Below are 6,899 nucleotides of genomic sequence, written 5' to 3' on the forward strand. Positions count from 1 at the left end.
AACATTTCTTCCTACCTCTGACCACCATCATTTGCCCACACCATCACTGTGTGTTTGTTTCTTTACTTCCTTTCTTTGTTTCTCCCTCCCTTTGAGCTGTTTTTTACATGGGGCTCACTGGATACTTGTGGGGTAGAGCCTATAAGTCATATGGTTTGGTTTAGTTTTAACTCTGAAATCCAGTAGATCTTTGAACAGAGGCAGATGTACAGACATTTGGTAGGATTCTCTTCCTCTTGGTAAAAGGTATTTTTCATGCAGGTTTGGACATTTGGGTGACGTTGGACATTTGGGTGAACACGGTACTTTCTGTTAGAGAAAGGAGGAGTTGTCAGTCTCAACAGAAAACAGCTGTTGGACAACCTGGTAAGGACTCAGAAGCTAAGCAGAGTTGGTCACAGTTAATACTTGGATGGAAGTCCTCCACAGAATATCAGGGCTGTAAACTAGATTGAAAAATCAGAAAACACCTGAGAAGTGGGCTGTGGCAAACCACTTCTATCCTGTGGTCAAGAAAACGACTAGAAATCACTTGGAGCTGAGCATGACCTAAAGGGGAACTTCATTCATTTCTTATTTTTGTAATCTTTAAACAGGAGTAGATCATGTCTACAATCAGGACATCTTTGGATACCATTTCCATTTTCTCTTGAAGCTGAATGTAATGCAAACAGGGGCTGGAAAACAGACTGAGTAAAAATACCCATTTTTTCTTGTCAGTTTCCTAATTTTGTTCATAAGCCCAAGGAGAGTGGATTCCATTTTATGCGCCCCTCCGCCTAGTCTTGGCTTTTCGTTTGAGAAACAATATTTTGTTTCCCCTTTTGAGAGAAAAACGCAAGGTTGAATTGTAGTATTAGATCTGTTTTCTGTGGACAAGAAGAGCATTGATACTATATTGGATTTCAACTAATTTACCTCAAAATGTTCAGCGAGAACCAATATGGGAACGTCAGTCTGCCTCATCTAATTAGCTCAAAGAAAATCAGGCTGCTCCTGCAAGTTTCCTTTAGGAGTTGCTACAGGCCAAACTATAAAATGTGGAAGGGGAGATTTGTGAATAAGAGCACCTATAATTAAAAAGGTAATTCAAAACTGCTGGGAGAAAAGGGAGATTGGACCAAGATTGTAGTTGCCAATGCAATAGTGTGTGAATACACACACACACACACACACACGTATATATGAATAATCCTTTCCCCCGTGCTATCTTTCCAATGGTTTCTGAGACTGCTACTACCCATGGTTGCATGTACAGATATAATTTGAGTACCTGTATATTTTTACCCTCCAAGGCAAATAGCAGCTTCCAGAAAATATTTTTAATTAAGGGGATGGTACGGGGGAAAGTTCCCTCAGGGCTATACTTCCAGCTGCCAAGGTTACTATGAATACTTTTAAAAAGAATGGTGGTGGGGTGGGTGGGTAAATCTGATTCATAGATCCCACTTTGGGAGCCAGACAAAGCCTTCAGTCTCAGATCATGCCAAATGCATGGGAGTGGCAAGGCTCTATGAAATGCTGAGAGGTGCAGGCCAAATTAGCTGAGACGGAAGAAAAAGCGAGATCAAATAAAGCAGAGAGAGGCAGCAATACTCTTGGTGTTGGAATAATATTTTTCCCTAGGGTATGCTTCTAAAGTAGGTATTTCTCCAAGGCAATAAAAAGCAAGAAGAAGCTGTGTTTGTGAAAGAGGACACCACCAATTGGGAGGTGGGGGGAGGTGCGAGGGGCAGAATTTACCCCATCCAGCTATTAGACATGGATACGGAATGCACAGAATGTTCTTGAAAGTCATACATATTACTGCAAAAATTATGGGGAGGTTTCAGAATTCAATCTTGTGATGGGTCCTGAAAATGGAATCTGACTGGAATTAGGCAGCTCTTGCAGGACAACCAGCCAAAGCAAAGAAGGTTCTTGAATAACATTTGGCCAGGTCAGATCATAGGATAGGGCTTGATCTTTACACACATACACACACACAAAGACACAAATTCCAAACTCCCGCAGGTCAAACTGACCACTACTGATACATCCTCTTCCACCACTGTTCAAGATGAACATAACTCTGAAGAACATTCTGTGCATTCTATATAAATTCCAACTGGCTGGAAGTCATAGATATTGTTCCCAAAATTGGTAGCGCCTGATTTCTCTTTCACTGACATATGTACTGTTGATCATTTTTCTTCAAGTTGGTGCCCTCCAATTTTGTTCAGCTATACTAGCTGAGATGGCTACTGTATTTCTACATGACCAAATAATAATAATGACCAAATAACAGCAACAACAACTTTACTTGGAACAGCTTATATCCTGCGATTATACCTTTAACACCATCAAACAACATCTGCCTATCCCAGGTCCTTGGGAAGGACTCAATTGGTGGATAAAAATGCTAAATCCAGTCTAAACATCTGGCTGACTGTGTGACCAACCATCATCATCATCATCATCATCATCATCATCATACAAAATAGTAATAATGTCCCCCAGTGAGGCACTACCTTGACATGGTTGTGGGGCTTGCATGCTCCAAGGAGGATGAGAGCTATGCCGGAGGTTCAACCATACTGGACAGGTCTCATCAGAGGAGCCAGACAAACTGTCTCTCCCATAAACAATATGGTGAGACGTAATATACCGAAACCTATACTGGATCAGTCATTGCCCGTGTCACCAAGGACCGTGCTAGGTGTTCTAGTTACTGGACATCTGGTCACAAGTGGGCTACAGGACTCAGGAATGTTGGCTGAGCAACCAGGGCCAGCAGTTGCAGGACTACTGGAAGAAAAGTGGTTTACTCATCTCAAATATACGAAGACTGAAAACAAACAAATAATAATGTTATAGGTGCCCACTCTGGTAGACTCTAAGTGGCTTACACAATCTCCCCCAGAAGAAAAACAGTTAAAAATATACACATGTGAAAGGTTTCCCTGAATTACCTATGACTTTAGACTGCAAAGTTAGCAGAGTATGCTGTCTAATAACTTTAATAACTGCAGGAACATAATTGCATATTCCTAAGTACAGTATACTGCATGCATCTCCTAGTTGGTGGAATATAGGCAAGAGTGTGTTGGCAAATTAGATATCTTAGCTTATAGTACATAGAATAGTGTGAGCATACTTGTGATGAAGCTGGGCTTTGGCTCTGCTTAGAGTGCACTGGACAAACTGTGCCCAAACTGACTGGTAATATACTTATTGTTAGCAGGGTATGGTGCATGTGGCATAGGAATGACTAAGGTATGACTTAGTTTGCTCTTTCTCTTTCTAAAAAGCATTGTATCTTGATAAATCAAAGCTATAACAGATGCCAGAGGCCAATATTTATGGGCCCATCTGGTGATAAACATGATATATGGAAGAAAGCAACTAAGAATGTAAGAGGAATAAAGGGTAAAGAATAAATAAATAAATGAATAAAGGAAATTAAAGGAAGAAAAATAGGTATGTTTGTGTCTGTGAATGTATGAGAAAGGAGACTGATATAATAGATCTGAATGAAGCTGATCTGATCTTGTGAAGCTGAATACATGCATGGAAATAAATGTGTTTAATTATGAATGAAAGGGCTACAATGTATATCTAAAAGTATGAACTAATATCACCTACATTGTTGTGGATGCATATGAAAGTAGGGATTCGGAGACTGGTGATACTTGAATGTTAACGTTCCACTGGATCACGATAATGAAAGAAACAGGAATGAGCTTTAGTAAAAAATGTGCAAAATTTGAATGAATATGTAATCTGTGACATGGTATGAATGGATGGGTGGAATGAGGGTGAGAAAGTACATAACTTGAGCACCCAGGAATGAAGGAAAATCGTGATTGACTGGTAAGTTTCAGCTTAGAAAAAGGTCTCTTTATTTCAAATATATGGTTTAGACATAAGTCCATTAATGCATATATGGTAAAAGAATGAATATAAATCAAATGTTTTAGAAAATATTAAGGACTGAGAAGTTCCAAAGAGCTTTTGTAGCCTGAGTGACTGCAAGCTGTGATTCTGCTGTTGCTGTTTTTTTTTTCCTGGACTTTGGTTGGGAGATCTTTATTTATAAATGTTTATTTATATTTACTGGGGACATTTTATGTGATGAATATTTGTTTGTTAGCTGCTGGCAGATTACAGCTGGCTACAAGTTGAATAAATTAATCCAATTAATCTGATAAAGGGTGATGAAAGGTTCTGAATTTGGGACAGATTATGATTTGCTAGTGTCAATAATGCATCTTAGAGGAAAATGGCCATGAAAGAAAAGGAAAGAAATGAAAGAAACCAGAGTGAAAGTAGAATAACTGCAAGAAAATAAACTATGAGACCCACAAGAAGTATTAGAAGTTGGATTAACTTCCAGATTGAATGAATGGAAAATGAACATAAGAAAAGATGACGTGGAAGCTCCTTGGAACAGAATGTTACAGAACTTTAGAAGTTTGTGAAGTCAAGCAAATGGGACATATGAAAAAGATGCTTGGTAGAATGCTGAAATGGAAGAGCCTGTGGATGAGATATAGAAAATGATTGCTGCAAAGAACGAGACTAAAACAAAGTATAATATAATGTGTAATAGAAAGAAAACGATAGCTACAAAGAATGTAGTGAAAGAGAGCAAAGAACAATGAAGATGGAAAAAGGCAGAGAAAATGCCTCTTTTGATGGAAATAAGTTGTTTTGGAAATGGGTGAGAAAACTAAACAAAAACCTTCCAGTAGATTGAATGGAATTAAGAATAAAAGAAATGAAATGTTTTGGGTTGAACATGGGGAAAGGCAGGAAAGAATATTTTCAAAATCTGTATGGGAACAATGATAATGCATGGATGAGTGAACTGAAAATGAATATGAGAAACATATTTATTTAGTTAGTTTGATTTTGGTGCTGCCCAACTCCAAAGCAGCTCTGGGTGGCTCACAATATACTGTATAAAAAAAGTGCAATAAAATAATAAAAATAAAATAAGAGAAATAACAAACAGGAATTAACAAAATGGCAATCTGGACAAATCACTACAAAACAGATACAATATATGCCAAACCCTCTAACGAGAGGGTTTCGTTAAGTGTCCAAGAAAAAAAATGGACAAAAGGAAGTCATAATGTAGACTGAGAATGAGAAAGCTGGAAGGAAAACAAAGGCCGTGAGTGTTGATGGTAAAACTGGAGAAATGTTAAAATATGTGTGAGGTTTGCTTATGGAGTGGCTATCCAACTTGTTTAATGTGGGTAAAGAATGCATTTGTGACCAATGATTGGAAGCATACTGTTACTGTTCCCTTATGCAAAGAGAAACGTAATGAGAGTGAAAGCAAAACATATAGGGAAATTAATCTGTTAAGAGCATCTGGGAAGGTGTTTGGCAGAATTCTGATTGGGAGGTAACTGCATAAGGTTTGGAAAGTGCAATGTGGTTTTATGCCCGGCAAAGAGTTTGCAGACCAGATTTTTACTCTACAAGTAATTGAGGAATGTGTGAGTGTAGTGACCAGTGTGAAAGAAGTGCAATGAGGTGGTGTGGCCATAGAATGAATTAAGAATAAATTACAACACACACATGCACACGCACACACACACACACATATATGTACATAAAGATTGCATGGGTTGAGAGGAAGGGGAACACCAACGTGGTTATGATTGAATAAAGTTGATGAAATCCTTCAAAATAAAGGGGTGAGAAGTTTAAAGAGCAAAAGGCAATGTATGAATCAGTGTATGAATATGGTTGGAGCAAATATGATTTGCAAGGATCGAAAGGTATGGAAAGGTCTAGAGAATGGTGTTGGGGTAAACTTTTTGGAAGCAACCAAGGTCAGCCAACATTCTTTTAAATACACCTAATCTGGTTGGCTCTACATTCTGTTTTGGAGCCACTTGATACATATATCACAACTAATCACAACTTAGCACTACACAGTGATTCATGCAGTGGAATATAGTAGCAAAGCAAATGTTGCAGTATGAAAAATGATGGTTTTTAAGGAAGAAGATTGTATGTTTGTATATGACAAATTCTAAAAGATTCTGGGAAGCATTATTTTTAAATAGAATGCTTTGTTAATTTATTGGGTAAATCTTTCAAACTTATCCTGGTCTTTGACTTTGAATAACCTAAAGACCATCCCTCCCATCTCAGTGTCAGTGCTGATCTGACTCTTAGCCCTTGCTTCTAATGTCTAGTTCATGGATTGCTTTTTAAAAATGTATAGGCAATTCAAAAGTTATTTGACTAATCTTTCTTCTGGCTACAGCAGGACTGGATAAGAGGGTGAAAGCAGGGTGTTAGCTTTGTTTAAATGATCTTAAAGATTCAGTGTAATGGTACTAAGAAAGTCAAGCAAGGGGAAATTTAAATTCTGATCTTACTTCCCCCTCCCCCCCACCCCCCCCAATCTGGAGAAACTCTCTTGAGTTCCCTAGAGATGCTTTTGGGAGATTCACAGCATTATAAACAACAATCTGTTTATGAAAGGAGATCTTAACCCTTGGTATGAATTATAGCTCACAGTTGGTAATTTGTTGACATGTCTTTTTGGGGGAGTCGTAATCTGTCCAGAATATCCAGATTACTGGTCTAGAATGCTTTCCTTTTTTTCCTGCTTAAAATTGTCTACAGATAGGAAAGTAGCAAGTCACAGCTAAAACCTCTATAGGAACTTTTTGCCTATTTCAGTTCTGGTCTGTTACTTCCAAATATAATATCTGAACACAGAAGTATAACCATGGCACAGCTCTGACAATGGGAAGTGAATATGGCCATATCCCAAAGAGGTATGCGTCCCTTTCTGCAAATCTCAGTCCCTTAGGATACACACTATATGTGCAACTCACAACAAAACACCCAGGCGCATAAAACAGCATCAGCCAGCATACATACTGACT

Source organism: Python bivittatus, unplaced genomic scaffold (genome assembly GCF_059951505.1).
Source record: "Python bivittatus isolate LINGU-HERP-01145 unplaced genomic scaffold, Pbiv_v1 ctg000700_np1212, whole genome shotgun sequence".
Taxonomy (NCBI): Eukaryota; Metazoa; Chordata; class Lepidosauria; order Squamata; family Pythonidae; genus Python; species Python bivittatus.